This window comes from Bos taurus, chromosome 13 (genome assembly GCF_002263795.3).
Source record: "Bos taurus isolate L1 Dominette 01449 registration number 42190680 breed Hereford chromosome 13, ARS-UCD2.0, whole genome shotgun sequence".
NCBI classification, from domain to species: Eukaryota; Metazoa; Chordata; class Mammalia; order Artiodactyla; family Bovidae; genus Bos; species Bos taurus.
This window is the reverse complement of record NC_037340.1, coordinates 22608208-22618534: the sequence shown is the minus strand read 5'-3', so window position 1 is coordinate 22618534 and position 10327 is coordinate 22608208. Positions and strand designations below refer to the sequence as shown.

Below are 10327 nucleotides of genomic sequence, written 5' to 3'. Positions count from 1 at the left end.
AACAATCAGCCCCCAGTGGGACCTGCTATTTTCCAGAGATTCTCCTTGCTCAGGTTTCTGGGAGACAGATTGTGAGATGGAGATTTGCATATACAAGTTATGTTGAGGAGTGGGCTTGGTGTCAGCAGCTTGAGGGAAGGAGGCAAGACTGAGTAGGAGGAGCAGGTGAGCTGCAAGGCAGTGAGCAGGGCCTCAGCCAACCCCAAGGGGAGCTCAGAGATGGCCCTTTGGGTTGTCCAGATTGAGTGTCTTTGTACCAGGACACTTAACTGTCATTGGTGTGGTTGTCTTCTAGGGACGGAGAAGAAATTCAACAGTGACTGTTAGCAGCCAACACTCCCAGCAGCTGGGGGAGTGATGTCTGTGTTCTGTGTTCCCCACTGCGCCCCCCATCCCACCCCACAAGAGGGAACTGGGCAGTGCAGGGCTAGGACCTTATCCTCATGCCTTCTTGGAGCAGGATCTTATCGAACTTGTCAGAGAAGATGTCCTCCCCTATGAAGTGCAGTCATATGTTTTGTTCTGGGAGATTTTCTCTTCTGATCACAGCATCTTGGCTTTTCAAGATTTTAGTTATTGAATTATATGGAAATTATTGGATTGGCCAAAAGGTTCGTCATGATTTCTCCATAAAATGCAATGAAAAAACCTGAACGAAATTTTTGGCCAACCCAGCACATGTGAAGCTCTGGTCCAGGCCTGGAGAGGGTATGGAAAGGTGAATTACACTAGGTGGTTTTCCTCAAAGGGATTCACAAGCTGGGAAATGGAATGGAGCTAATGAGGGCATGGGTCACAGAAAGTGAGACAAGAGGGGAGGGCATAGTGCAGGCAAAGTGAACAAGTCTTCAGCACCGAGGACTGAACCCTCACCTTGCCTCAGGTAAGTTTCTCCTGGGCAGCATGATGGCCACAGCCCGTGCTCTCAGGTGCAGGCTTGCAGGGGAGGGCCATCTCCTTTTAAACTCAGAGGATCATGCATTTATATTGCTGAAAAACTAGAATATGCAGAGAGTAGAAAGGAAAAAGCCCATGATCTCCCCACCCAGATAAAATCGTTGTTAATCTTCTGATGCATTTTATTCCCCCTCTGTCCCTCTCCTTCCTTTTTGAAAATGTGGGAGGGATGATCACTTTCTATAATTTTTGCACTCTGCACTTTTGGTTTAACACTGGCAAAATGCAGGCACATTCCAGAATATTACTGCTTGGGTTCAAATGCCAGCTTCCTCACTCTCCATGTGACTTTGGACAAGTTAGTAATCTTTCTGCACATGACTTTCTTATTCCTAAAATGGGAGCAATGAAAGGGCTTTTTCCAACAGGACTCTTATGAAGATGGAAAGAGCTAACGTGTGTGAAGCCCTTAACACCATTCCTGGCTTTCAAAAAGTACTCAATAAATGTTAGCAATGATTACTTTCCCTGTATTATTGCATCTTTCTGTATCTCATATACGTCTACGTAATAGTCTGTCCTATGGTTGAACTCTGGTTAACTTTTGTTGGACATCCAGGCAGAATCCATTCTTTCATTGTTATAAAAAAATGTTACATTGAACACTTTTGTACATAAACAATCCAGGAATCTTGTATTTCTTTAGGCTAAAATCCAGGAATAGAATTATTAGGTCAAAGGGTAAGCTCTTGACTTTATATGAACGTGTTTTACTGTAAAACACATTTTTCTACAATTAAAATTTTGTTTATTTAATTGTGGTAAAACCTGTGACATACTATTAGTTAATTTATTACATATGTTTCTAAAGCATTTAGTAAAACATGTAACTTAATGTGTTAAGAAAGGGTTTAGAAAGTATGGAATCCATTCTCCAAATTTATTTCCTTTTTCCTACACAGTCATAAACTGAAGACAGAAACCAGGCTACTCCTTTTCTGATACCATCAGTTTTGTTCTGGGCATATTACTTAGGAAGGGTCTAGAATCTCTGAATTTTGGTTCCTAAACTCAGATTTCTTAGATATTTCTCTACATTTTTACATGGAATGTCTTAACATTGATTTCTACATATATATTCATTCACTTGCATGTTAGTTAAATCTATAGATAGGCGGATAAAAATATCTGGAGCAAAAGATATTCATATAGTTGATTGCCTTGCATGTCAATGGAATTTTTAGATGATAGTATCTGACAAACGTATAAAGTTTATTCATTGAGGAACCTTCCCGACACTTCAAACTCCAGTGACTTAGGAGCACAGGGACTTTCCTGGTGGTCCAGTGGTTAGGGCTTGGCACTTTTACTGCCCAGCCTCGGGTTCCATTCTTGGTCAGGGAACTAAGATCCTGCAAGCCACGTGGTGTGACCAAAAAAACAAAACAAACAAAACCCCAGGAGCACTGAACTAACAGAATTAGATTTTTATGGATTCTTCACGACTGCATGTTAATAATTATTTCATCTGTGTTCAAAGATGGTTTTATTTCTTCTTTCCAATCTGTTTTATTTCAGTAACTAAGAACTTGAATAAAATGTTGAGTAGAAGTGGCAAGAGTAGACAAAAGAGTAGATACAAGGTTATTTAGACTCTTTATTTCTTTTGTATTAATTTTGGTAAGTTATATCTTTCAGAAAACTTTTTCCACTGTATTTAAGTTGTCACATTTGTTGACATTAATTTTTTCATAATAGTCCCTATTCTCCTTTTGATATCTGTAGAATACATAGTTTGTGCTTTCAGTTCTAATATTAATAATTTGTGTTTTATCTTCTTTTTCCTGTGATCAGTCTATCTAGAGGCTCATCAATTTTATTTATCTTGTCAAAAAATCAAGTTTTGATTTTACTCTATGCATATTTCTAGTATATTGATTTCTGTTTCATTTCTTTGAACCACAAGTTATTTTATGGTATGTTTCTTAATATTAAAATAATTGGATATTTCACATATTTCTTTTTTATAAATTTCTAATTTAATTATGTTATGGTTGGCAAATATACTGTATATGATTTCAGTCCTCTTAAATTCATTGAAACTTATTTTATATCCTAGTATATGATCTTTGCTGATGAATATTCCATGTCACTTTAAAAAAGGTGTATTCTGGTTATTAGATGTGCCTTCCATAAATGTCAACTGAGTCAGTTTGATTGACTTTGATAGTGAGGTTTTATGTATCTTTACTGATTTTCTGACACTTGTTCTGTCAGTTACTGAATAGAGAGTATTGAAGTCTTCTATGGGAAATGAGGATTTGTCTATTTATCCCTTTGTTTCTGTCAGTTTTGCTTCATGTATTTTAACGCCTTGTTTTTAGGTACGCACACATTTATAATCACTATGTCTTTGTGGTGAATTGACCTTTTGTCAATATGAAATGTCTCTCTTTTTCTGTGGTGAGATGGCCTGACCTGAAGTCTGCTTCGGCTGATATTAGTATGGTTGTTTCAGCTTTCTTGGTACTAGTGCTTGCATACCATGTCTTTTTCTATTGTTTTACTTTACACGAAACTACATCTTAATATTAAAGTGGGTTTCTTGTAGTCTGCATGTAGTTGGTCCTAATTACAATAAGCATGACAGATTTTAGTTTTATTCAACCTTCTTTGGAAGGAATGATGCTAAAGCTGAAACTCTAGTACTTTGGCCACCTCATGCGAAGAGTTGACTCATTGGAAAAGACTGATGCTGGGAGGGATTGGGGGCAGGAGGAGAAGGGGACGACAGAGGATGAGATGGCTGGATGGCATCACTGACTTGATGGACATGAGTCTGAGTGAACTGCGGGAGTTTGTGATGGACAGGCAGGCCTGGCGTGCTGTGATTCATGGGGTTGCAAAGAGTCGGACACGACTGAGTGACTGAACTGAACTGAACTGAACTGAAAAATACAGAAGGGATGCTATGCTGTGTGCGAAGTCACTTAAGTCGTGTCTGACTCTTAGTGACCCTATGACTATAGCCCGCCAGGCTCCCCTGTCCATAGGGATTCTCCAGGCAAGAATACTGGAGTGGATTGTCATGCCCTCCTGCAGGGAATCTTCCCAACCCAGGGATAGAACCTGTATTTCTTAGGTCTCCTGTACTGGCAGGCAAGTTCTTTACCACTAGCGCCACCTGGGAAGCCCAATGCTATGTTGCTTTATTTAAATATTAAATAAATTTAAGTAAATTTATCATTTTAGATAAACAGTTGGATAGTATTTGACATAAAAATATAGCACCCATATTTGAAAAATCAGCATACTTCACTATTTGTTTTTTGTTTCTTTATGCCCTTCATTTCCCTCCTCCCCATAAGCCAGGTGGTTAAGAATACAGGCTCTAGGTTCACATCAGCAGGAATCTAATCATGAACCAACCCCTCTTTAGCCATGTCTCTTGGACGAGTGTCTTAACCTCTCCATACCTCAGTTTTTCATCTGTATCGTGGGAATAATATTACTTTTCTAAGTGGTATTTTGACAAATAAATGAGGTAATTTATGCAAGGCACTTAACCCAATGCTTGGTATATAATAGGTGCACAGTAACTGTTAGCTACACTATTATTGTGATTATTATTCTTATTGCTTCTATTACTAAACTTACGATTTATAGGAAAGCAGAGATCTGCTTTCTACAGCAACTTTATTAACCTTTACTTTACTTGGATTTACATAATCTAGTGTTATTTATTCCAAGGAAATGGTACATAGGATGTACTGTAGTTAGATAATCAAGTTATTAAATGTCAAAAAGGGAGCTCTCTTCCAGGGAGTGGGCTGCAGTAGACTACACTTGCCTTATGTCTCAGAGCAATAGAAAAACTCATGAATGAATCCTGGGATCATAAATGGAAGGTTCCTTCTTCTGCAGAAAACTGAACCTCAGACCCAGGTCAGCCTTGCTGAAGCCTGTCATGCCCCAGCTCCACTGACAGAGCAGGAGAACCTTCCCAGATCAGAACACAGATAGTTAAGTTAGGAAATGATCTGCAAGTGGAAATTCGATGGTGTGAAAGCATGAGAGGCTGGTTGGCCAGGAACAGAGAAAGGCCTTCTGCCCTGAGTAAGTTTAGACAAGATCGGACTGGTCAAATGATCTCTGGCGAAGAATTATTATTATTATTTTTTACCTCCCAGTCCATTTTGCACTGTTTATAAAATATAGTAAAAAGGAGTTGTTAGAAAAATACATCTAAAAAGCAAAGACATACAGAATACAAGTCTAACTTTTTCTTTATTATTAATTCAACAGACAGACATAATCTACCAAATTGTTATAAAAGTTACTACGTACTTATTATCAATTTCTTAACAAATTTTGTTGTGGATCAGTAACAAATGGTTTGCAGACTGGTCCTGTATTTTGGGGACCTCCTATAGTGCACATTTGTGTTTTTATTAAAAACTCAAACAGTTGTGCCTTGAATTTAAGGGGAACTTCTCACTTACATATCAATTAATTTTAAAAAGTATTAATTTTAACATTTTTAACGTGTTTATTTAAACCCTATCAAAGGGACTGCCCTGGTGGTCTAATGGTTAAGACTCTGCACTTCCACTGCAGGGGCAATGGGTTTGATCCCTGGTTGGGGAACTAAGATCTTGTGTGCTGCTCTGGGTGTGGCTAAAGAAAAACAACCCAAAACACCTTTCATGGGTGGATTAAATATATTCTATATATGAAATTAAATGAGAGATGGTTCCCTCTCTCAATAACTTATTGGCTAATAGAGGAGTGAATATCCCTGGCCGTGATATGGAAGGGAAGGTGGTATGCCCAGGAGCACACTGTGGGTGTGCTGCCAGGGGACCAGGGTAAGGAGCATCCCTCCCATCAGTGGAGGAGTCAGGTGAGGTCTGGAGGAGGTGGCCTTGAAGCCTTGGGAAGATGCAGAAAGATCTGCATCTTCAAAAAAGATCTACCTCTCAAAAACCTTGGCATACTTTTTTATGTTTAAAACATCTCTGTGAGGCTGAGAGATGTTAAGAACCTCCACATAGAGAGAAATCGAAGCACAAATGTGCAATTGTAAAGCTCGTAGGTGGCATTGAGCAGTTTGTTATGGATTGAATGTATCCCCTCAAATTTTATATATTACAACATGAAATGCAGTGGTGTTAGGAGGGGGCCCTTTGGGAGGATTAGATGAGGTTGTGAGAGTGGAGCCCTCGGAACAGGATTAGTGCCTTTTAAGAGTCAAGAGAGAGTTTGCTCTCTTTCTGCTTTCTATGAGGATACACCCAAGAGGCAGTATTCTGCAACCGGAAGAGGGCTGTCACCAGGACTCCACCATGCTGCCCCTTTGATCTTGGATTTCCAGGCTCCAGAACTTGAGAAATAAGAAGTGAAAGTGAAAGTTGCTTAGTCCTATCCAACTCTTTGTGATCCCATGGACTATACAGTCCGTGGAATTCTCCAGGCCAGAATATTGGAGTGGGTAGACTTTTTCTTCTCCAGGGGATCTTCCCAACCCAGGGATCGAACCCAGGTCTCTCGCATTGCAGGCAAATTCTTTACCAGCTGAGCCACAAGGGAAGCCCTGAGAAATAAATATCTGTTATTTATAAACCTCTGACCCCCACCCGACCCGTCTATGGTACTTTGTTATAGCAGCCTTTGAATTAAGACACAGGTTCTCTGGACTATTTAAATCTTTGTTTTTTCAACTGTGAAATGAGCCTTGTCCACAGGGTTAGAGATAAATGCATAGACATTATATTCCTTTATAAATGTACACATACTTATATCACAAAGTTCTGACATATTATCTGGTACATAGTAAGAATGCAACAAAATGTGACAATTATTAAGTTATTAAACAACTGGCCAAGGACCATTTGTCAAGTGAGAACTAGGGCTGTGGTTGAGGTCATTTTTGGAGGTGGGGGTGGGGATGGAAGGATTCTTCTCAGCATTCCTTCCCCCATTCTTTTGGTAACCTTCCCTTGGGGAACTGTCAGTCACCTAGGGGACTGACATTAAGAACTAACTTTATTAAGTTCTCATGGGTCTGCTTATCCACTGGCCACAGGAACCACATGTGAGCCAGATCTGGCCAGCTGTAATGCTCCATTGCTCTAGCCACCGTGATTGGCTGAAGGATGGACACTGAATTGAAATCTGGACCAATTAGAATCTTTCACTGAGAGATGCCTTTTATCTATAGGCATGTTGCAAGAAAAAAATTACCTTCTCTTTTAGGCTTTCTAAGCTTGGCTGAAAATAACTGAGTCTGTTACAAATAGCAGAGCTTAGAGATGGAAAAAGGAGAGGGGGAGAGGGAAGTGAAAATCCCATTGGGTCTCTGAATTTACACCTCAACTTTCCAGTTATTTGAATCAGTACATTCCAAATTTTCTGTCACTTGCACCTCTGACTAATGCAAGGACTAGCTCAGGTTTCCAGATTCTTGTTTCAATGTGTTATTTTTTAGGTCAGGGCTTTTAAACAGACATCTCCATGATATACTAATTACTCAAGATTATTTAGGAGAGATTCTGGGGTAAAGTTGTTGCATCAAGAGAATAAAAAACCGGGAAGTCCCTGGCTGTCCAGTGGTTAGGACTTGGTGGTTTCACTTATCAGGGAACTAAGATTCTGCAAGCCATGCAATGAGGCAAAAAAAATAAAATAAAATAAAATAGCAGTAGCCAACCAAAACACACATACACAGACACACACACACAAAACAACAAACAAGAAAACCAAATTGAGAGAGTAGCATTGACATATATATATATGCTACCATGTGTAAAATAGATAGCTAATGGGAAGCTGCTGTATAGCACAGGGAGCTCAGCTCAGTGTTCTGTGATGACCTAGATGGGTAAGATGGGGTGGGGTGGGGTGGGGGAGGTCTAAAAGGGAGGAGATAAATGTGAACATATAACTGGTTCACTTTGTCGTGTAGCAAAAACTTTACACAACATTGTGAAGCAATTGTGTGTATTAGTGTGTTAGTCGCTCAGTCATGTCTGACTGTTTGTGACCCATGGACTGTGGCCCACCAGGCTCCTCGGTCCATGGAATTCTCTAGGTGAGGATACTGGAGTGGGTAGCCGTTTCCTTCTCCAGGGGATCTTCCCAATCCAGCAATCGAACCTGCATCTCCTGTGTCTCCTGCATTGCAGGGAGATTCTTTACTGTCTGAGCCACCAGGGGAGCCCTATAAAGCAATTATACTCCAATTAAAAAAAATAATCAACGAAAAAAAAAGAGAGAATAAAAAAAGCCAATGTGTGTCCTGCTATGTGAGAGCCTTAAATCCCACTGAGGATGCAAAACCCTAAGAAATTAACCAATGAAACAAACTGAGCTATGACAAATGCCAACAGATGTGTGCTAGGAGAGTCCAGAGAAGGGGAGAGGCTCATGGTATCTGGGGACTATCTAAAGCTTTAAAGAAGGATGCTCAGCTTCCCAGGTGGCTCAGTGGTTAAAAAAAAAAAAAAAACACCTGCCAATGCAGGAGACCCAAGAAATTTGAGTTTGATCCCTGATTTGGAAAGATCCCCTAGAGGAGGAAATGTCAACCCATTCCAGTATTCTTGCCTGGGAAATTCCATGGACAGAGGAGCCTGGTGGGCTATATATAGTTCATAGGATTGCAAAAGAGTTGGACATGACTGAGCATGCATGCATGCAGGATTTGAGCTAGCCATGGAAGGCAGTTCAGAAAAGCACCTTAGGAAAGAGCTCAGTATTGTGGTGCATGGGCTTAGTTGCTCCGTGGCATGTGGAATCATCCTGGGTCAGGGATTGAACCCATGTCACCTGCACTAGCAGGAAGATTCTTCTCCACTGCACCACTAAGAAAGTGTCCCCCGCCAATGGAATATTTAAAAACAAATCCCAGACATCAAATTATTTTACCCTTAGTGAAAGTGAAAGTTGCTCAGTCGTGTCTGACTCTTTGTGACCCCATGGGCTATAAAGTCCATGGAATTCTCCAGGCCAGAATACTGGAGTGGTAGCCTTTCCCTTCTCCAGGGGAACTTCCCAACCCATGGATCAAACCCAGGTGTCTCACATTGCAGGCAGATTCTTTACCAGCTGAGCTACCCTTAAGTGCTTCATTATTATCTTTAAAAGGGAAGGACCTCTTGCCCTAATATGAGCACAACATTATCATATTTAAAAGATAAAAAATAATAAGTATTTAACAATAAGTATATTCCTTATATACTCTCTATGTATTTTCAGTCCGTGTTCAGTTTTATCCAAGTGTCTCAAGAACTTCTTTGTACTGATGGTTTGTTTGAAACAGGATCTAAAGAAGGTCCACACGAATATTTGGTTGTGGCTCAGCTGGTAAAGAATCTGCCTGCAATGCGGGAGACTTGGGTTCGATCCCTGGGTTGGGAAGATCTCCTGGAGAAGGGAAAGGCTTCCCACTCCAATATTCTGGCCTGGAGAATTCCATGAGAATTCCATGTATAGACCATGGGATCACAAAGAGTCAGACGCAACTGAGCGACTTTCACTTCACCTCACTTGAGTCTCTGGATGAAACATAAGCTGGAATCAAGACTGCCAGGAGAAATATCAATAACCTCAGATATGCAGATGACACCACCCATATGGTAGAAAAGGAAGAGGAACTAAAGAGTTTCTTGATGAAAGTGAAAGAGGAGAGTGAGAAAGCTGGCTTAAAACTCAACATTCAAAAAGCGAAGATCAAGGCATCTGGTCCCTTCACTTCATGGCAAATAGATGGAGAGACAATGGAAACAGTGAGAGACTTTATTTTCTTGGGCTCCAAAATCACTACAGATGGTGACTGCAGCCATGAAATTAAAAGACGCTTACTCCTTGGAAGAAAAACTATGATAAATGTAGGCAGCATATTAAAAAGCAGAGACATTACTTGGCCGACAAAGGTCTGTCTAGTCAAAGCTGTAGTTTTTCCAGTAGTCATGTGTGGGTGCGAGAGTTGGACCGTAAGAAAGCTGAGCGCCGAAGAATTGATGGTTTTGAACTGTGGCGTTGGAGAAGACTCTTGAGAGTCCCTTGGACTGCAAGGAGATCAAACCTGTCAATCCTAAAGGAAATTAGTCCTGAATATTCATTGGAAGGACTGATGCTGAAGCTGAAGCTCTAATACTTTGGCCACCTGATACGAAGAACTGACTCATTAGAAAAGACCCTGATGCTGGGAAAGACTGAAGGCTGGAGGAGAAGGGGCCACAGAGGATGAGATGGTTGGATGGTATCACTGACTTGACAAATATGAGTTTGAGCAAGCTCTGGGAGTTGATGATGGACAGGGAAGCCTGGTATGCTGCAGTCCATGGGGTCACAATGAGTCAGTCACGACTCAGTGACTGAACAACAAGTTGAGTCTCTTGAGTCATCAACAATAATTCTCACTTACTCC

The 10327-nt window shown here is 40.6% G+C and overlaps 1 non-coding gene across 1 annotated transcript; it reads left to right on the top strand.

The window, feature by feature from the left end:
* Positions 1–600: 600 nt before the first annotated feature.
* On the top strand, positions 601–670 carry MIR2285D (microRNA mir-2285d). Its single transcript, NR_031114.1, has one exon. It is a non-coding gene; the product is annotated as a microRNA mir-2285d (primary transcript).
* Positions 671–10327: the final 9657 nt, after the last annotated feature.